General features: G+C 39.9%; 1 long non-coding RNA gene and 1 pseudogene across 1 annotated transcript in view; both read left to right on the top strand.

The window, feature by feature from the left end:
• The first annotated feature begins 8,597 nt into the window (after nt 1–8,597).
• LOC114669768 (uncharacterized) overlaps nt 8,598–23,005 on the top strand; it is a 77,714-nt gene continuing 63,306 nt past the window's right edge. The window contains exons 1-2 of the long non-coding RNA XR_001442099.3: nt 8,598–8,769; nt 8,878–8,988. This is a non-coding gene — a long non-coding RNA (uncharacterized LOC114669768). The remainder of the gene's footprint in view (nt 8,770–8,877; nt 8,989–23,005) is intronic.
• On the top strand, nt 9,660–9,777 carry LOC114675254 (5S ribosomal RNA; annotated as a pseudogene).

Raw genomic sequence — 23,005 nt, 5'->3', positions numbered from 1 at the left:
TTTAATTATTTCCTGTTTTTTTGTGCAGTAGAAAGTAGTTGTGTTTACTGAATTGTATTGTTTACTACTGTGTATTTGGTTCAAAGTTAAAGCTTTGCTTGCTGACTTGTGTGTGATCTTCTGTCCCATAGAGCCAGTTCAGAAGGGCCTGGGTGTAACATGTAGAATTATTAACAATTAAGTTTAGAGTATGAAATAAGCACTATGCATGCAGAAGGGGGGCTGCGTTTGTCACTAATACAGTTATGCTCAGGTAACAATCTCAAAAGTGTCAGAGGTTTTATACACCAAGAGTTTTTTTCTTGCTCACACTACATATCTCATGCAGGACAGAGGGATGTGGGAATGGGAAGGGATCTGCTCCACATGGTAACTCAAGGTTCCAGGATGACTAAGGCTCTGCTCTTTTGTGGCTGCAACGTCTGGAACATGTGGCACTTAGGCTCTTTACTGCCTCAGCCCAGAAATGACATGTGTCACATCCACTTATATTTCATTGCCACCAAAGTAGTCCTGTCATCCTATATACCTGAAAGAGGGCTAGCAAATGTAGGGAAATAAATGGAACGTCTTACATTACTGCCTCTGTCACAGAGACTGTCAGTTCAGGAATGAACCTGGGTCTATTACATGAAACTTTTAGTGTGGAATTAATCAGAGTCTGGGTCAGATTGTAAGAGAGCAGGGAAAATGGATCTGAATCTAGTGTGAAATACACAACAAATAAGTAAAGCTGAGAATGCAGGATAATGTTAGTTACCAAAACAAGGTTTGGACCACTAAAGAGTTGTCTCTTCCCCCTTCCAAGATCTTTTTGCATTTCCTATCAGACTCTCTTTAGTGTACTACTAGCAAATTCTGGGTAGCCCCTGAGTGTAAGTCAGCATTCTTCACATCCTCAATCTTCATAGAGGTTCTCCAACAGAGGAATAGATCTTCTAGAACAACAACCGACTGTCTGTGGGACTCTTCTAAGTCTCCATTCATTGTCCGGATTTTATATCTCTTACTGCCATGTTTCTGGTTGGATTATTTTTACTGTTTCCACTATTAGCACTTAGACTCTTGTACCCTGTTGGGGGTTGGGGTAAAATTGGGATTCTATTAAGAGACAAGATTGGGACGATATTAGGGGACCCAGGGATACCCAAATCTATCCTTGGCTTAACTGCCTTTTTTGTAAGGAAGGGAGGTTAAGGTGAGCAAAGTAATACTTCACTAGCTGGTGCTTTGGCTGCAAACTCCAGAGCTCTTCAGCCCAAAATCTAACCTTGGAATTTTCTACTCCAATGATATGAATAGCTGTAGTTAGTCGTCTGTGCTGGGGAAAATGATACCAGAGACTTTTACTGATAACCCCAAGTTGTACGCAGTAGAAAACAGCCTAATAAGGGTCTGGACTCTGATCAGTCAGTTCAGCCTTTCTTTTCCTAGGGAGCAGTGAAGATGGCGGGTGGGAGCTTGCACAGTTAGGGTCTTTGAACCCCAACACGGACATTTAATAATCTCTAATTCTCATTCTTTCTCTGGTAATCCAAAGGGGTAGGTAGCTGAGCTAATATGTGATTCTCTACCTTAGGGGAGAAAATCTGCAGGTAAGTTCTTCTTTTCATGGAGCCATTTCCCTGTTCCATATCATGGCTGTTATGAGTCTTTCTTGGACCAAAGAGATGTGAAATTCAGGTCCCCAGGGCCTTCAATGGATGCTTCTGATGTCATCCTTAGAAACTTGTGAAATAGTTTTATTCAGGACTTAACTTAAAGACCACACTATATATTTAGTGAAAAATTCATCACCTATTCTACTTCTCATCTTAAAGTATGTATAGCTACATTGTTGAACCTAGCCTACCAAACAGACCCATACAGTGAACACCAGATGATAGCTTAGTCCAAATAGTAACATCTTGGAAATATAAAATGCCTCAAGTCTGAATATGAAACCCCTCTTATTGTGAAATTTCCTCAGAGAAATTCAACTCCCATTGAAAATGTAAAAGTCCCAACAAAGAAATCCCATTTCAAACAAGTGGCCTAGACATGGCTGCCATGTTGGGGAGATAAATCTGGATTGTCAGTTTACTATGTCAGCTGTATGGAGGCCAGAGGAAGCAGAAGAGAGTGCTATATACATGAATGCAGTCTTATAAAGCATAATGACTCTGCCCACCAGCAAAAATGGTCCAGTGGATTACATTGGAATCTGACCCAACCTGATTCCTTGTTTGGAAAATGTACAAGGAGGAAAGTGAGCACAGAAACAGAGACCCTGAGTGGCTTCCTTCACTCAAGGCCTCTATCTGTAAAAGATAAGCAGTGAATGAATTTCCCAACAACCCTAGATCTTCCACAGAGGTCCTTGTAAAGCTCTGTCTTGATTCATTGGCTACTCAGGCTCTAATTTCCTTAGAATCAAAAGAAGGCAGGTGGTGAGCTCAGTAATCTCTTGTTTTTTATCATAGCCATTAGTATGGCTTTATTGTATAGTTCTGTGTTTTTCTCTGGCTACCTAGCCTACGAGTGTTAGGCTATACTTGGATACTTGTCAGATTACACAGTTTTCCCATGAAATGTGTTTCCAAATTTGGTTCTTTGTCTAAGACTCCCAGTTAAGAGAAATTTTTGAACTAAAATATTTGCAGCTATCTTAGTTGCTAGGTGTTTGGTTTGAAAAGCCTCTACCTAACTGGTGAATCTATCTACTGTCATCAAAATGAAATGCTGTTATTTCCCAATTATTGGCAAAAGTCCCCACTGTGGTCTATTGTTTCCCCTCTATGGTGCAGTAGCCAGTGCAGCTAAGAGTCCAGGCCAGCTTCAAGGCCACCACATGTCTTTCTCTCCAGGTGTTCTTACCAATTCCTGAAATCCTCAGGTTGTTACCAATTTCCAACTTCTCTGCATATTCCATCTCATGTTTCCTTCATCTCTCCAAGCCATCCTGCCTGATAGACCGGAGTAAGATTTTTTCTGTGGTTGAAATACACATAGCTAATACTAACTGTCCTGTCACCTATCCCTCAGCCTTATTATTTCTGTGTGCTCCAACTGATTTTTATTTGCCACTGTCTCTTTCTGAAGGCTTTTTCAGAGGCCTAGAAGGCTTCTCTACCCTCCGCATGGTAGGCTGGAAGAGCTAGGGATTAACACCTCTGGAAGTGACTCTGAATAAAAAAACTGATGGGAGTTGGTGTAGGAATACCCCAACTCTCTTACCTCTTGAGCAAGGTAACTAAGGTATGTGATTTATAGTTCCCCAGAGTTTACCCACCGGATTAAGCTCCAACCACCCACAGTAGCGGCTGTCTTGATAACACACTCTATTAACTGCTTTCTTTTCCCTGTATCACTTCCCTACTCACCTGTAGGTATTTCCTTATGTCAGCTCCTGAATAAATGACTTGAATTAGAATCTTTGTATTAGCATTTGCTTCTGAGGGAACTCAAATTAAGATACTTGCCTTGTGTGCATAGCTCTTCTTAGCCCTTAGTAATTCATTTAGAAAGCATAGGGTGTTTAATAAGAGTAATGACTGGATAGCATATTATTGATCTGTTCTTATAAATTCTATTCCCTCTGTGAACAGCTAGTGGGTGGTATGACTGAATCAGGGTATTCAGCACTGGGAACCCCGAGCTCTTCCAGGCTACCTTACAGAGGATAGAGAAGCCTTCCAGGCCTCTGGAAGCTAATTAACAAAAGAAATTTTCTTGTATCACCAATAGCTATGGTATTGGGTATTATCATTAGGCAGAGGTTACAAGGTTCTCAAGTGTTTGGTAAGGCCAAAGCTGGTGCCCAAGCTATTGTCTTTTTAAGTGTTCTCCATGCTAGCTGGTATTCCTTCCCTGTACCAGTGTTTCATTTAGATATTTGGAGCAAGCATTGGCCTTTCTTACTGTAATGCAACCATTACGAAAGCTTGTTGATAACAGGCTCTTTTCATCTGTTGGCCTAGTGACTTGATCATTTGTCCCTTTCCTGATACATTGCTCTCCTGCTGAGGAAACGTTCATCTAGGCCACTGTAGTCAGATCCAAGCTATATCTTTCCATTGACTTTCAACCCTGTCTGTATTGCCCCCAAGATATGCTTGGTTAATTTCTGATCTTCCTGTGATATATATACTAGAATTCATCAATATATTGGATTACCAAATTATGTGGGCTGTCTTCAAGAGTCTCCATATATCTATGGGAGGTTGATGGTGAGCATTATTCATCTCACAACTGTCTACCTCTTTTCATGAATAGTTTTGAATTAACATATATCCTTCAGTGGTAGAGCTCAAAGCCTATTTGCTATATCCAAGATAGAAAAGATCTTTGCATAAGGTCTCACCTTTGCTAGAATATTTATTATGTGACCATCATCATCATCATGTAGGATTATTCAGCCCTCTCCTGAAATCAACTGTAAGTTTCCAAATGCCATTTGTTTTTGTACTGGCATTTAGTTTTGTACTGGCAATAAGATCACTGCTGAAATATAACTTACCCCTTTCTACTAAGATTGTCATGGTATTTCGTCTACTATTTCCTAATGTATGTTAGCTACACTGTTTACAGTTAGGTAGATGGTTTCCTTTGCCTTCATGAGAAATGATTGCAATTGGGTCTGAGATCTGGGTGCTGTATCTGTGTAGGTATATCCTTTTCTCCTTTCATATATGTCTATCCTGGTTTCTAAGATCTCAAGCTTTCTTCCTTTTCTAGTTTTGTTTATTGAGACATGGTCTCATTCTGTCACTGAGACTGGAGTGCAGTTGTGCAATTTTGGCTCACTGCAGCCTTGACTTCCCTGGCTCAGGGGATTCTCCCACCTCAGCTTCCCGAGTAGCTGGGACTACAGGTGTGCACTGCCACGACGGGCTAATTTTTTGTATTTTTTGTAGAGGCAGGGTTTCGCCATGCTGCCCAGGTGGGTCTTGAACCCCTGGGTTCAAATGATCCTCCCGCCTTGGTCCCCCCAAAGTGATGGGATTACGGGTGTGAGGCCCCACACCCAGCCTCCTTTTCTAATTCTTTCCTGGCTTGCTTCCCACCACTTCCAAAGCAATAACTATCTCCTGGGCAAGAGTTTTTAGTTCATTTAAAGTATCCTGTAATCTAACACATCCTATCCTGTAGTCTAGCCTATCTTATAATGTAACCTAACCTAACCAAGGGCCTTTATTTCCAGGTCGACCCAATTCTCAAAGCCATGGCATTCTGGATATAGTTATTATTTAATGCCCTGCAGCATTCTGCATATAGTTATTATTTAATGCCCTGTTGACTTTTGATCTTTTTTCTTTCATTGACTTTTACTCTTCACCTCAGTCCGAGAGTAAGCTACTGTCTCCATGTAGTGAAGGTCTCAATCTCTTTTTATGAGTGAACTCTACCTTCCTTCAGTGATTGCATCCACACTCTGAGGTCTCTAAAGTCCACAACCATAATTAGACTCTTGGCCGATGTTTATTGAAGATTCCTGATCAGGAAAGAAACTGCAGGGTGTGTCTTGTCTTTTGATTAGGCCTTGCAAATCACTAAGGGTTATTTTTTTAACTCTATCTTTTCTCCACAGATTCTTATATTAGGGTTTATGCAATGTCCGAATCAGAGTCAACATGAGAACATATGGTGGGGAAGGGACTCAGAAAACTTCAGAGAAGGCCATGACACCTCAGAATTTTATGTGACCATCATTCTCTATCTCTGAGTACAAGTTAAAACAAAGTTCAGAGGAACAGAGTCTAGGCCTGTCATCTAAGTTAGGTGTATGAGTATTTGGATCTAATGATCCAATAGGCCAAAAATGTCACACACTGGAATTCTGTTTATTCTCTATCTCTGGATACAAGTTAAAACAAAGTTCAGAGGAACAGAGTCTAGGCCTGTCATCTAAGTTAGGTGTATGAGTATTTGGATCTAATGATCCAATAGGCCAAAAATGTCACACACTGGAATTCTGTTTATTTTAGGGAGACCTAGCTGCAGAACCTTGTGGCTCCTGCAGTTTGAAGTCATGGACAAGGTTATCCTAGCTCCTAAAATGAATATTTACACCAATACCAGCACCTGCCTTTTACACATGGGAGATTATACACTGGCCCTGCAGCAGCAGTGCTTCAAGTTTGAGGACTAAACCTCAATCTCTTTTGTGGGACTTTATTCCCCAAATGTCAGTCCCTGGGGAATACAGTTGCCCTGTAGATCATATCAGTGTCAGGGACAGAGGTGAGATCCAGGTACCATTAAGGGATGAATTATGGTAGTGATTGGCCGGGTGACTTGGGAATATTTAAATTCTGCCTTGGCCCTGTCACCCTGGTGTGTTCCACAAGAGACACATGTGATTAAAGAGTGGCAAAGGAAGTAAAATAACATTGGGGGCATTGACCCCCAGACTCTATTTCAGCACTCTACTAAGCTGACCACAAGGAAGCTTAGAGTAGAGATAGTGTGGAACTCAGAACCCAAACAGGATAAATAGCTTAGCATTTCCCTTAGGCCAAAGTCAAATTTCCAAATTTGCCATTCAAATGAGAAAAAAAAAAAAAAAGTTACAGCCACCAGCCCCAGAGAGAATGAACCCAGAAAGGGGCTTTCTACCTGTATGGGATTGTTTATATTTTCAGGGCTCCACCCAGTAAAAACTGTGGTTCAACAGCGCCCAGGAATCTTGCCCATCAAGTCAGCACTCCTCCACTACTTGGGTAGGAGGCTGGGGAGCAGACTAGAGAGGAACTTTTAACTCCTTTGCCTGGAAGTCAATATGGACACTATGCTTGCTTAGATGCTTAGCTATGGCAACCAGGTACATTCTTTAGTGTGTGCTTGATTATGTGTTGATATGTGGCTGGAGCATTGACTAATACAGAAGGTATCAAAAGAGGTACCATTATAGAATGCAAACTCAATAACTTTCTGTGAGAATCACATCACCTATGTGGGACTTATTTTCTAACACAGTTTTTGATTATTGGTGAGATTCTTTATCAGTGAACTTGAATCCTTGAGACAATGGTTTACTATACCATGATGTCACAGTATTTTGAGTCTTCTGGGAAATGGCAACTTGCTGCTGTTTACAATACTGGGAGAAAATGTGATACTTTCATATGCTGTTATAAATGCACATACACTGAAATTTGAATATGGATGGACTATGTTTTTAAACGATTTGTTTTTATTTTGTAGTTTTTAAAAAAAGCAATGTAGACTATATGTGAATAGTTTGCATGCCATAATTTTCCTCACGTGGAGATCTTCTGCAATGCTAGGTAGGTGCTGTGGTATGCCAAGCTGGACTGCTTAAACCTCATAGAACTGGAATTAGTGATTTTATCTCTCAGGATGCGGGGATATGGATTTGCCGTGCTGAAGGAAATCATTCAGAATCACATTCAGAATTTTCGGCTTTAGGCTTTGAAGACAACTACACTTGGTTTGGCTTTATTTCAGACAGGCTCCATGTCAGTTACCTTTTGCTGCATAAAAATCTACCCTAAAACTCAGTGGCTTAAAACAACCACTTGCAACTCACAATTCTGTGGGTTAGCAGTTTGGGTTGGGCTCAGCATCTCATGGGCTCAGCTACTTTCAAGTTGTCAAATTCCTATTTATACATTCAAAGAAATCCTTATAAGTTCAAATAGGGGTATTAAATTAAACTTCTAGTAAAGTTGAGTTCTTATAACCAGAATGGTTCATAGTCTGAGAAGAAGAAAGCAACATGCAGGAAAAAAAACAAAAAAAGGCCTTGTGGTCAAAATAGTGGGGCCAAAACTGGGCAGTGAGATCAAAATGCCCTGTATTGTTTGAGAGTACCCTGAGGTTCAAGATATTTATTGAGGTTCAGGGACGGTCCTACCACCCCTATTCTGTCACTGGGTCAGAACTCAGACAAGCTTTTTTGAGGCAGGAGACCTTTACCTTTGCTACCTAAGCTGTTTGCTTCAGAACAGGCTTTCCTGTCACTTTTGCTGCCACCAAACTTATCATGATTTGTGATCCCATAATTGCCATTATTTCCATGGATGGGGCTGGACTGACTGTGCCCTGTTACTTGTTATGACTAAATTAATGTTTCTGGGGCAAAATGTCTCAACTCCCATGTCACTGGTCCCTAAGTGAGATCCCCACTCAGTCCACCATTGGGCAAAGATGTTCCAGCAAAAATGGTTTGAAATTCAAATGCTTGAGTCATCTTTCTGGTCTCATAGTGGTTTGATCTCAGAAGCTTTGTTGCTCTTTCTGCCACTGGACCTTGGCCGTCGTCATCTCTGTCCATCCTGACAAATGTCATTAACTTTATTCATTTAAAATGTACTTGTCTATTTATTATTTACTCATTTGTGTATTCATGCATTCAGTTGTTCATTCATTCTTCATTTTTAATTGCACCTCAGGTTAAACCCTAGGGAGAAGGGGTTGTGGCCATGACCCCTTCTCTGACAGAATACCCTTCAAGCTTTGTATCCATAGGGACAGTCTGTCTCTGTTTCTTTATTTTATTGCCCTTGCCTCTCATTGGCTCTGTGTCTCTATCATCTTGTTACTTGCTCTCACGTGCTCTTACACTCAAACAAATATAAATAGCTCTCTCCTCAGGCACTCTAGTAACTCGCTGACTACCTAAATAAGAACAGGTGGTTATTATAAGGACATCAGCCAGCAGGAATCGAGGCAGTTATGCTCTTCATCTCTCTCCGGGGCTACATGATGTCTCTCTCAGTGTCTCTGTCATTGTCATTCTCTCTCTCAGCATCCCTGCTTCTCTCTGTATGTGTCCATAGCTCTAATCAATGGCCTACTGATTTTGTGCATGAGTTCTGCTTTTATTGTTACTTTTTCTTGCCATGATCCTTCATAGATCCCTCTCTTCCTCAGGACATTTTTGGTAAACTCTAACTCTCATTTCTAACTGCTGCCGCCTTCACGTTTTTGAATGGGAGAAATCATATGGGCATAGATCATCTTCTGCATCAGGCCACATTGTAGGTAAGTGACTCGACTGACTTGGCTACAACTGGGTCAGGGGTACACCCTGTGGCTAAAGGGTGAGGTCATGTGATATAAAACTTGGCAGCAAGAGCAGCAGAGGTTGCAAGCAGGCAGTGGACTAACAGGCAGTAATTGACATTTTCATATAGTCTGTTTCTTGCCCGTTAGTACGCTGACCTTTCTCCTATATACAATACCAAAGATGTTTCTGCCTAAAACCACCTACCTATTACACCTCAACCACAAACATGTGCTTCCAGGAGAGACACAACTCGGTTTCATCTAGAAGCCATATGAAAGAATCATATTAAAAGCTGCCTGTCAGTCTCTGTCTGCAACCTTTAGGGGACATCCTTAAATCTTCAGTTCCTGGGCCTGCTTATGGTCTTTGGTTCAGCGTGTATATTGCATCCTTGCAGCTGCTTGGGAATGATGAATTATATACTGAAACCAGTAAGCATAAACTATTGCAGAGGAGTTCTTTCATCAGCAAATCTGACTGACTGGGGAATCTGCCTCTGGGAGGATTATCCCTGAGATGATCTGAGGGCAGCAGAAGTACACTTCTAGGTAATGTTGGCACTCTGGGCAAAGGCAACTTGAGGGGTTGGTTCTCAAACTCGAACTTGGATTGGAATCACCTGGAAGACTTGTTAAAACTCAAACTGGCCTATTGCCATATCACACTGAACATGCCCAATCTCGCCTGATCTTGGAAGCTAAGCAGGGTTGGGCCTGGTTAGTACTTGGATGGGAGACCCCCTGGGAACATGAGTGCTGTAGGCATTATTTAAATTTAATTTAAAAAAATCCAGAATGCCGAGCTCCATCTCCAGAGTTTCTGATTCAGTAGATACTTGCATTTCTAACAAGTTCCCAGGTGATGTTGATGCTCTTGGTCCAGGAATCACGCTTTGAAAACTGCTGTTTCTAGGGTGCCAATTTGAATCCAGGCCTTTGGTGGTTGAGCTGAAGTGGGCTTTGTTGTCTCGCTGTATGGTAGTTTCAATCTAGGAGAATTTCACTAGGTCATCTGACAGTTATGATCCTTGGAAGCCCTTGATTTGTAAACTCAAAAACAGAGGTCTCCCTGTGTTATCCCTCCTGGCACCTGGATTGCCACTGTTCCTCATATGCTGATTGTGATGTCCATACTCACCTGGGATTAACTGTTGCCACTTGTGTCCAACCCTAGCTCCTTCAATCCTCTTTTTATATAGTGATACTTCTGTGATCACCTCTTGAATTCTCATTTCCTGCCAGGAAGGACTAATGCCCCATGCGTGAATCTTTCCATGCTTCCCAACTCAAAATTCCCAAGATTGGGAGTCTGATTGGTTGGCCAGTTTATTTTTGTGCCAGCTATGTCAAAGGTTGCTGACTGGCTTGTGGATTTTTGGCCCTTGAGTTGTGAATTCATCCTGAGTCTCACTGGCTGTGTCCAATGAAGGGCACACTAATATAATACATAACATGGCTGCTAGACAGTAGGGGCTAAGAGTAGAGTAGGTGGACAACGGGCCTGGGGTCTGGCAGGCATTGATGGACATTTCGAGTACAGTGTATTGACTGGCAGATTGATTTTTAGATGGTACTCACCATAGTGTTTATTTTAAATTATACTGCTATTACTGTAATATTAAAATATAAATTAGAATATAACAATACTGGCAATTATTTAATAACCAGCTAAACTTGTTATTAAAATACTGAATACTACTTAGTGATTGGTAAATAGTTCCTTCCCTGAACCTCTTGAATGCGTTCTTACCCCAACTGACTTGATCCCTTCCTGAGACCCCCAACACCTTCTTACTACCCAACAACTAAAGGGTTATTTTGTGGCATAGCAGAGGACTCTAGGCTTCTGCTTCAGGGCTAGGGTTGGCCTCCTCCATTTTGATTGGCTTATGTCTGTGCCATTCTGGTTGCTAATTATTTTGAATGCCGCCCCATGATTTAGATGGAAAGAGGATCCAAAACTTATATTACAGAAGGCATGTGTACAATATTTTCTATGTGTACTTGCATCAATGTAGTTGTAAATAAAGCATTTCATAGTTTGATTGATTTGTTCTAAAGCAATTTCAACATGTCTTGCTTTAAAAAAAGGGAAAGCATGTCTTTTAAAAAGCATTTTAAAACTGATAATCTTTCCTTAGGTTCACTGTCTTCTTGCAAGTGAAATAAATTTTGGTCACAAATCAGAATGATTAGATTGTCTGTAGGTTAGTACTACATTCCAGTAAAACTAAACTAAGGGAAAAAAATCCCCTTTATTTTACAGAGAAGAACTGATTTAATAGTATAAACTAGTTTGTTAGAATTCCCCGCAGGGCTGTAATGGAAAACAAACTCAAAACAAACCAAGCACTGTTCAGTGTTTTCATTCCTAGTAGGGATTTGGCATTATGTATAGTGTCTGGCCATAGGGCTATATGGTGGATGGTCCAAGGATTGAGTAAATAACAGGGTCCCCAAAGGAACATGTGTTCATAGAACATATGATCTCTTGAAATAAGCTAGAATTCATTAACCAATAGTAAAATGTGTAGGATGCAAAGTATTGCCCCGAACTTTCACAGAACAAAATTACATTGGGTATAATCTTAAGCAGTTGAGGTATAATTGTGGAAAGGAACTACATTATTTAGTCCAAGTTTAAAGAAAATTAACTTTAGCAAATTTAAAGGGAGCCAGGAGCCTTAATCGAGAATTGTCTCCTGTTCCTAACCCCTTCAATGTATGAAGTAATAAAAATGTACCACTCAGATTTATTAAGATATGAAGCATTACTATAAAGCCACATGAGTAGTTGCGTGTGACTTGTGGAATCAAGGTAATTACTTCAGAGTTAAAAACTATGATTATTCCTCTTTGGGGAGGTGAAGTACTCTAGTGAATAGACATTGCGCCAGATGTCAGGAAACAGGCGAAGCTGCCACACGCCTGCTAAGCTATATACAGATGATATAGTGGTATCATGGTATGGGGGAAAGAGCACATGTTTTGGGAATCAGCCAGGTTGTAGGCCTGGTTTTTCCACTTAACTAGCTATGTGAGCTTGACACATTATCTAACTTTCCCGAGCATGCATTTGCCTATCTCTAATGTGAGGATGACATACTCAGGGCTGACATTGAGTTGATACTTACCAGCATGGGTGGAACAGTTGTTTATAGCTGAGCTCTATCAGTGTCCACTCTGATTGGTGGGTGCCTATGTTGTACTGATTGTTAAGTATGTTGATTAAGTATGTTAAGTATGATCACTACTAAGAGGACTTAATGGGTAGGGTTATTGGAAGCATAAAATGAAATGATATATGTGAAATTCCTGGCATACAAATGCGACTGACTTAATATTAGTTTTATTTATTTTCCTGTATGACTTTTAAAAAATGTTTTTCAACCTAAAGGTGAGAGAAAAATTTCTGGCACTTGTTATCACTGTGATGTTAAGAGGTTAAGGAACTGTTTATATCTTATATTTATTCAGGATCTATTAAACAAATATGAAGTTCCTACTTTATACTAGGCATTGAGGATGCTGGGGGTAAAAGGGTGAACATGGCACTGTCCCTGCCTTTTATGCATTCACAGTCTAGGAGGAGCAGTAAAATTCTGATTTCAATCCAAACAACCCTGAGAGTCAACATGAACCTGTAAGGTCAACATTTGTGCAGATTTAGTAGAGTCCTCCTCTAGGCAGGTAAGAGCTCACTTAGCAGCTGAGCTCAGGCTGGATTTTAACTCCCCCTTACTCCCTCATCTGTGTGCCCTGTGCAGTGCACAACCTACACAATTACACAGGGCCCTGAAAACGTTATAACTGATGTATACCCCAGGTGCTATAGGCCTGTAGTGGTAGGAGGTACTGAGTTTTGAAGGATAAATGACATTTGGCCAAATAGAGATGAAGGAGAAAGCCTTAGCATGTGTGCAAAGACAGAGAGGTATGAAAGAACTGGGAGAGATTAGAGGAATAGGAATAGTGGGTTCTCCAACCAGACAATATATTTGGACTCTTGGTATTGAAGAAAGTGATGACAATGTAAGTTATATTTATAGCCTCTTTAAGTATACAGTTTACCATAATTACATCTAAATATTAAAACTACTTTATGTGGGCCGGGTGCAGTGGATCACGAGGTCGGGAGTTCGAGACCAGTCTGGCCAACTTAGTGAAACCTCGTCTCTACTAAAAATACAAAAAATATTAGCCAGGCAGTGGATCACGAGGTCAGGATTTCCAGATGAGCCTAACCAACTTAGCGAAACGTTGTCTCTACTGGAAATACAAAAAATAGCCAGGTGTGGTAGCGGGAGCCTGTAATCCCAGCTACTCAGGAGGCTGAGGCAGGAGAACTGCTTGAACCCGGGAGGCAGAGGTTGCAGTGAGCTGAAATTGCGCCGTTGCACTCCAGCCCCGAGTGCGAGACCCTGTTTCAAAAAAATCCCAAACAAACAAAAAGCTATGTGTAAGTTAATGTTTTTTCATTTTTCTTAGATTAATTAGATAGCATGCTTCCCATTTTTAAAATTTCCATTTGTGTTAAAAAAATTGCTTTTGGTTAATGAGAACACACTGTCCTCTAAAGTTATTTGAAGTCATCTAGTGCTTTTCTAACAGGCCTTGAGCCTCAACAAAGATCAGTGATCAAAGGAGACTCAGATGACTTAGTGAGATATTATTGTTTTTTAAAAAAGAATGTGGAGCCTTTGAATTATGGATATGCATTTGCTTCATGGAATATTAAATCTATTAAAACTATTAGAGCTTGAAGATCTTTGGAGATCTTTGACTCTAATCATCTTATTTCAAAAGGACTTTATTCTTCTAAAAATGATACAAGTTCATTACAAAAAATTCTAGTAATTCAAAGTAAAAAGTTGGGAGCTAAAACCATCTCAGATCTCACCACCCTGATAAATGTCCATTAGCATGAGATTCATAGTGTTCCAGATATCTCATTGCATGTGATAGATGCATATATATATATATATATATATATTTTTTTTTTTTTTTCTGAGATAGAGTCTCACTGTGATGCCCAGGCTGGAGTGCAATGGTGTGATCTCAGCTCACTGCAACCTCTGCTTCCCAGCTTCAAGTGATTCTCCTGCCTCAGCTTCCCCAGTAGCTGGGATTACAGGTGCCCGCCACCACACCTGGTGACTTTTTGTATTTTTAGTAGAGATAGGGTTTCACCATGTTGGCCAGGCTGGTCTTGAACTCCTGACCTCAAGTGATCCACCTGCCTCAGCCTCCCAAAGTGCTTGGATTACAGGCATGAGCCACTGCACCTGGCAATATTATATATATTTTAATCAAAATTATTCAATTTATGTTTACTAGAATTTAACAAAGAGAAAATGAAGTAAAGTGGAAGGAGTTGTAAACTTTGGAAAAATATTTATTTTTCATAAAAATATCAGTTTCTAACAGATCCTTCTAAGGTTGAGGGGAAAAAAATTGATGAAAAAAACATTGAGGTGGTGTTACTGTATTTTTTCTTCTTTTTCCGATTTTAAGTGATATTGATTGACTTTGCTATGAAAGATGAGGAAATCATACATGTTTTCCCCATCTTGCATTGTCAAGATCAATAACATGTACTTTCTGTTCTAGGAATCAGTTAGAAATTGTGTTTGGCAGTTAATAGAGACCTGACAGTAATGACTTAAACACATAAGGATCTAGTCTCTCACCTGAAGGAAGACTGGAAGTGGGAGTCAGTCATGGTGAAGGTTCCATGGACTCAATAGGGATCCAGCTTCCTCTGGCTTCCGTATTTCCCAGGCTAAGTGTGTGACTTTCATTTTAAAGGTTATGAGGTGGCTGCTAGAGTTCTACTCATCATGTCTACATTCTAGGCAAGAAACGGAAGGGGGAGAAGGTCAGAAAGACTTCCAGCAGCCCCAACTGCTATTTGTATTTCATTACATCCCTCATCTGTAGGGGAGATTGAAGAATATAGTTTCTCCACTGAGCACATTGCCCAAGGTGAGCAACTCCTGTGACCTCAATTCTGTAGTTGCTTAGTTTTCATTTTACATTTGCATAGATTTAATGCCTGGAAAAACAGTCCATTTTACCAAAGAATCTTTATTTATAAATTTTTTTATTTTGTTTATCTCTTTCCTGGATGGATTTTATCCTTACGCAGTTCTTTCCAGAGGCTTCCATGGGAACTATATTACCCAAATTATTGCTTACTTGGTTGCTTTCCTAATTCACAGGAATTGTCTGCCTTTGCCATCTCCTTAGGTTGTTCCAGTTCTTAAAGGATAGTGTAAATGCTCTTGATTCCTATTGTTTTCTGTGGGTACCTTACTCCTGGAACCCTCCATCACCTTGCTGCAATCTGGTGTGATTGCACTCTAGTCCTAATAGATACCAGTCACCCTAGGACTTCTCTTAACTGCAGTCCTTGGATAGAACCACTGTTTCTTGGATCTCATTGTTTTCTTTTTTGGTTTACTAGTTTTTCTGGCTGGAATAGAGCCTCAAGTAATTTCATAAGAAAGAGTATGTGAGATAAACTTTCTGAGTTTTAAGTTTCTGGAAATGTTTTGATTCTGTTCTCAGGCTTGATTGATAAGTTTGTGGGTACAGAATTCTCATTTGAAAGTACTTTTCTTTCAGAACTTGAAGAAATGGCTCAATTGTCGTCTGGTATCCAATGTTGCAAATGAGAAATATGCCAATCCAATTCTCGTACCTTTATAGATCACCATTTTTTTTTCTTTTTGGAAGCTTTCAACACTGTTTTGTTTTTGGTGTCCTGGAATTCATAGTGATGTGGCTTGTTAGGTGTTTTTGATTTGTGGCATTGAGCACTGAGGGGGATCCCTTTGATATAGAAACTCTATTCTTCATGCAGTTCTATAAAATTATCTTGTATAATTTGTTTCAATAATTTCTCCCTCTCTGCTCTCTCTGTCTCTTTTCTGAAACTACTGTTAATTAGATTTGGAATTTTTGGATTGACCCTCTATATCTTTTATCTTTTTGCTCAGATTTCCCATCTCTTTGTCTTTTCCTTCTATTTTCTGGGAAATTTCCCCACCCTTATGCTCAAACTTGTCACTAAGTTTTATTTCGAAAATCACATTTTAAATTTACACAACCTCTTTCTTGTTCTCTGATTGGTCCTTTATCATTGCATTTCGTCCGTGTTTTGGGGATGCAATATCATGAATCTCTCTGAGAACACTACTTAAAATTGTTTTGTTTTACTGCTCTTTAAGTTCTCTTTATTCCCTGAACTGTTGCAGTTGCTCTTGGGACCATTTCTCTGTTTATTATTGATCTCATTTACATTACAAATTTTTTTTTCAAATGCCTGGTGATGCCTGCATGTCTTCATATATAACAATAATGCAATAAAATATAAACAACTGCTTGAGAGTGCTGTGCTTGGGTAAAGCTTGTCAACTAGTGGGTTTCACTTTAGGCTGATCTGGTAGGGATCCCTCAAGGAACATAAGGCAGAGGCCTTTGCTCTAGGACTATTTAATTCCTCTGGAGAATAATCCTCCTTTCTCTTGCCTAGGATAGAAGCCTGGTAATTATATTCTTTTGTATGGGGAATTGGAGGTTGAGGAGAGACAACTGTTCCATATACAGACTTTTAATTAATCTCAGTGTTGTCAGTTCCACACTTCACTTCTACTTTTTGCTGTACCTGGTCCTTCTGAACTCTGAGCTTTTCTGGGATCCTAAAGGGCACACTGACTCTTTTCTTGGCTGTACTTCTCTATGCATTCTTTAGGTTATTGCTTCTTCATTAGTTACCATGCCTGCATCTGCTTTCTATCTTCAGAAATGCCCTGATTTCTCTGGTATACTGATGGTCTCTTTACTGTTGTCCTCATTTTGGAGTTTATGCCTTTTTAAAAAAAATTCCATTGCTGCCAGAGCATCAGTCTTCCTGCTTCTTGGTCATTGAGTCAGCCAACACTCCCAGGTCATCTATGGAGCTGAAGCACCCGGAGGATTATTCATGATTTAGTAAATTTGGAACCTTCCTAAAAAGACTATCGAGAGGGGCTTCAAGGTGGCTGACTAGTGATTGGGTTCTTGCCTCCTCCACAAAGAAGAACCAAAATAGTGTGTAGATAATCATACTTCAAATAGATCACCTAAGAGAGAATGCTGGAATACAACAGATACGTGACAGGAAACACCTAAGGCAAGGAAAAAGAGGGAAAGAGGCCTTCTCAGCTCATCAGGATTGGCAGGGAGCCTGAAGAGGCTCCCCCATGTGGGAAAAGGGTAAGTGAGTGATTCCTGTGGTTCACATTCCTACTGCAGACTCCCACTGTCCTAGCCCCAGGAGAGCCCTGGATCCATGTGGGCCAAGAGACTAACCCAGGGAACTAACTGCCTGGAGATTGTGCAGCAGCATTGTTACAGAGAGGGAGCTCACACTGAGTTCAACCTTGCTGTGCCTCACCCCCTTCCAGTTCCAAGAAACTGCAGCATAGTGTCATTTTAAGAGCCCAGCTCCCACCAGAGTGCATTCTGCCATCAGGCCCAACAGCCCCTGCATCTTCACATTCCTAGAGTCTCATTGACATCTCCACCCACAGCCAGATGCCACTTCCAGGGCTGAAGTGCAAACCATTGGCAGCAAACCTGCTGGCCCCAGTAGCAGGGCCACTGTACATTTACATGTGCCCTGAGGAAAGGCTATCCTGCTTGCAGCCACCACCTGGGGCTGAAGTGTGTGCTCCTCAGGTACTTCTTTATGGCTGCTGCCACTGAAAGTAACACCAGCCTCCCCAGCAGCTGCCACCCCCAACTGAGCATTCTGCTGGGAGCATGGGGATCACCCTGCTCCTGCCTATCACAGCCAGCACCTGTATGCACTAGTAGGGGGCCTGAGGACATGTCCAGTCAGCCTGGCTTCACTTCCCCTGGTGCACAAGCATGCCATCTCTAGGCTTGAGGATCGCCCTACCCCATCCACCATCATTGGCATCTGAGCACTCCTCCTAGGGGCCTGAGGACAGGCCCACCCAACATGATGCTACCACCACAGCTGGAACCCATCAGCATGCATCACCTGTGGGCCTGGGAACTGGCCCACTTAGCCTGTTGTAGCCACCACCAACACCTGTGCAGACACTTGGGCGCCAGTAGATTGTCATACCATTGCTACTGCTGTCGGTCACAACATACCCACTGCCCAAGGGCCCAAGGACCCACCCTACCACCTGGTCTATCACTGCCACTGCTGACACTCAAGCAAGCTGCCTGGGGGCCAAATGCTTGGCCTGCATCGACCTGCTAATACTAGTGCCAGTATATGTCACACTGGGGCCCAAGGACAGGTGTGTGCAGTCCACCACTGCCACCACAGTGGTCCAAGGACTGGCCCACCTGACAAACCTATCCCCAGTGAAACTTAAGCAAAGCCACCACTAAAAACCACACCCTAAGCCACCGAGGAAACCACAGACACTACTGACACTCTTTACATCTGAAGAAATTATACAGAGATTACACTACTGTACATGCTCAGAATCAAAGCCAAAATGCCCTACCAACCAATACCACAAATGCATCTTCAGGAATAAGTCCTCCCCTATGAAAGCAAATTCAAAAAAACTGGAAGAAGTGACACCCCACTCTCAGCATTAGACAAATTATCTGGAAAGGAAATTAACAAAGAAACATTGGATTTAAACTGCACTTTAGACCAAATGGACCTAACAGACATTTACAGAACATTTTATCCAACAATTATAGAATACACATTCTTCTCATCAGCACATGGAACATTCTACAGGATAGATCATATGCTAGGACAGAAAACAAGTGTCAACACATTTTTAAAAATTGAAATCATATCAAGTATCTTCTCAGACCACAATGGAATAAAACTAGAAATTAGTAAGAGTAACTTTAGGAACTTTAAAAATATGTAGGAATTAAACAATATGAGCCTGAATGACCATTGGGTCAAGGAAGAAATTAAGGAGGAAATTAAAAAAAAGTCTTGAAACAAGAATTGAAACACAACATACCAAAACGTATGACATACAGCAAAAGCAGTGCTAACAAGGGACGTTTATAGCAGTGAATGCCTATATCAAAAAAGTAGAAAAATTTCAAAGGAACAATATAACAGTGCATCTCGAGGAATTAGAAAAGCGAGAAGAACCCAAACCTAAAATTAGTAGAAGGAAAGAAGTAACAAGGATCTGAGCAGAACTAAATAAAAAGACTTAAAAAAAATAAAAAAGATCAACAAAATAAAAAATTGGTTTTGTGAAAAGATAAACAAAATTGATAAACCACTAGCTAGACTAACCAAGAAAAAAAGAGGGACAGCCCAAATAAAATCAGAAGTAAAAAAGGAGGGCGGGCACCTCCTGTAATCCCAGCACTTTGAGAGGCTGAGGCAGGCTGGTGGATCACCTGAGGTCAGTAGTTCTAGACCAGCCTGGCCAACATGGTGAAACCCCATCTCTACTAAAAATACAAAAATTAACTGGGTGTGATGGTGGACGCCTGTAATCCCAGCTACTCGGGAGGCTGAGGCAGGAGAATCACTTGAACCCGGCAGGCAGAGTTTGCAGTGAGCCGAGATTATGCCATTGCACTCCAGCCTAGGTGATACGAGCAAAACTCCAGCTCAATAAATAAATGAATAAATGAATAAATGAAAGAAATGCAAAAGGAGACATTATAACTAATACCACAGAAACATAGAAGATCATCAGACACTATTATTAACAACTATATATCAACAAACTGGAAAACTTAGAGGAAATGGATAAATTCCTGGACACATACAACCTACCAAGATTGAACCAAGAAGAAATAGAAAACCTGAACAGACCATTAATGAGTAATGAGATTGAAGCAGTAATAAAATGTCTCCCAACAGTTAAAAGCCCAGGACCGAATGGCTTCACTGATGAATTCTACAAAACTCACAAAGAAGAACTAACACCAGTTTTCCTCAAAATATTTCAAAACACTTGAAGACAAAGGAATTCTCTCTAGCTCATTATACAAGGCCAGCATTATATCCTGATACCAAAATCAGATAAGGACACAACAACAAAAAATAAAACTACAGGCCAATATCCCTGATGAACATAGATGCAAAAATCCTAAACAAAATACTAGTAAACTGAATCAGCACAACAAAAATGTAGCACACCATGATTAAGTGGGATTTATCCCAGAGATGCAAGGATGGTTCAACATATGCAAATCAATAAATGTGATACATCAGATCAACAGAAAGAACAAAAACCATATGATCATCTCAATAGATGCAGAAAAAGCACTTGACAAAATTCAACATCCCTTCATGATAAAAACTCCCAACATACTAGGCATAGAAGAAACATAGCTCAACATAATAAAGGCCATATATGATAAATCCACAGCCAACATTATACTAAATGGGGAAAAGCTGAAAGCCTTTCCTCTAAGAACTGGAATAAGACAAGGATGCCCACCTTCACCACTCCTATTCAAAATAGTACTGGAAATTCTAGTCAGAGCAATCAGGCAAGAGATAAAAAAAAAAAAAAAAAAAAAAAAAAAAGGCATCCAAACTGAAAAAGGGGAGGGCAAATTGTCCCTCTTTGGAGATGACATGATCTTATAGATAGAAAACTTAAAGACTCCACCAAAAAAAAAAAAAAAAATTTGAGATCTGATAAATTCAGTAAAGTTACAGGATACGAAATCAACATACAGAAATCAGTAGTGTTTCTTTACATTGATAATGAGTTAGCTGAGGAAAAAAATCAAGAAGGCAATCCTATTTACAATAGGTACAAACATTAAAATACCTAGGAATAGGTTTAATAAGGAGATGAAAGACCTCTATGAGGAAATCTACAAAACTCTGATGAAAGAAACTAAAGGGGACACAGACAAATGCAAAGGCATTATATGCTCATGGATTAGAAGAATTACCATTATTAAAATGACCATAGTACCCAAAGAAATATACAGATTTAATGCAATACCTGTCAAAATACCAATTTCATTTTTCACAGAAATAGAGAAAACAGTCTTAAAATTTATATGGGAACAAAAAAGGACCCAAATAGTTAGCAATCCTGAACAAAAATAACAAAACTGGAGGCATCACACTACCTGATTTCAAAATATATTACAAAACTATGGTTACCAAGACAGCATGGTATTGGTATAAAAATAGACACATAGACCAATCGAACGGAACAGAGAACCCAGAAATAAATTGACTTATTTGTTGCCAACTGATTTTTACAAACATACCAAGAACATACACTGGGGAAAGAACACTTTTCAATAAATGATGCTGTGAAAATTGGATATTCATATGTAGAAGAATTAACCCAGACCCTTATCTCTCACCATATACAAATATCAACTCAAGGTGGATTAAAGATTTAAACCTAAGACTCCAAAGTATAAAACTACTAAAAGAAAACATAGGGAAAACATCTTAGGACATTGGTCTAGGCAAAGATTTTATGGCAAAGAGCTCAAAAGCACAGGCAGCAACAAAAGCAAAACTAGACAAACTAGACTGTAATAAACAAAAAAGGTTTTGAACAGCAAAGGAAACAATCAACAGAGTGAAGAGACCACCTGTTGACTGGAAGAAAATATCAACTATTCGTGTGACAAGGGACTAATATTTAGAATATACAAGGAACTCAATAGTAAAAAACCTAATAGTCTCATTAAGCAGTGGCCATATGACATGAATAGACATTTCTCAAAAGAAGACATTCAAATGGTAAATAGGTGTATTAAAAATGCTCAACGTCACTAATCATCAGGAAAATGCAAATCAAAACCACAGTGAGATATCATCCTCAGTTAGAAGGCTATTACTAAAAATATGGTAAATAGCAGATGGTGGCGAGGATGCAGAAAAAAGGGAAGTCTTATACACTGTTGGTGGGAATGTAAATTAGTACAGCCACTATGGAAAATAGTATGGAGATTTCTCGGAAAACTAAAAATAGAACTCCTTATGATCCAGCAATCCCACTACAGGGTATTTATCCAAAAGAAAATAAATCAGTATATCAAAAAGATACTTGCACTGCCATGTTTATTGCAGCACTATTCACGATAGTCAAGATATGGAATCAACCTAAGTGTCCATCAATGGACGAATGGTTAAAAACTGTGGTATTTATTCACTGTCAATATTAGATCTATAAGACAGAAAATTAACAAGGATATTGAGGACTTGAACTCAGCTCTGGACCAAGCAGACCTAATAGACATCTACAGAACTCTCCACCCCAAATCAACAGAATATACATTCTTCTCAGCACCACGTTGCACTTATTCTAAAATTGACCACAAAATTGGAAGTAAAACACTACTCAGCAAATGCAAAAGAATGGAAATCATAACAAACAGTGTCTCAGACCACAGTGCAATCAAATTAGAACTCGGGATTAAGAAACTCACTCAAAACTGCATAACTACATGGAAACTGAACAACCTGCTCCTGAGTGACTACTGAGTAAATAACGAAATTAAGGCAGAAATAAATAAATTCTTTGAAACCAATGAGAACAAAGACACAACGTACCCGAATCTCTGGGACGCAGCTAAAGCAGTGTTTAGAGGGAAATTTCTAGCACTAAATTCCCACAGGAGAAAGTGGGAAAGATCTAAAATCAACACGCTAACATCACAAATAAAAGAACTAGAGAAGCCAGAGCAAACAAATGCAAAAGCTAGCAGAAGATAAGAAATAACTAAGATCAGAACAGAACTGAAGGAGACCGAGACATGAAAAAAACCCTTCAAAAAATCAAGGAATCCAGAAGCTGATTTTTTGAAAAGATTAACAAAATAGACCACTAGCTGGACTAATAAAGAAGAAAAGAGAGAAGAATCAAATAGACACAATAAAAAATGATAAAGGGGATATCACCACCGATCCCACAGAAATACAAACTACCATCAGAGAATACTATAAACACCTCTATGCAAGTAAACTAGAAAATCTAGAAGAAACGGA

The sequence above is a fragment of the Macaca mulatta genome, chromosome X (genome assembly GCF_049350105.2).
Source record: "Macaca mulatta isolate MMU2019108-1 chromosome X, T2T-MMU8v2.0, whole genome shotgun sequence".
NCBI lineage: Eukaryota > Metazoa > Chordata > Mammalia > Primates > Cercopithecidae > Macaca > Macaca mulatta.
Note: the sequence above shows the minus strand (reverse complement) of the source record. Positions and strands in the feature narration are given on the sequence as shown.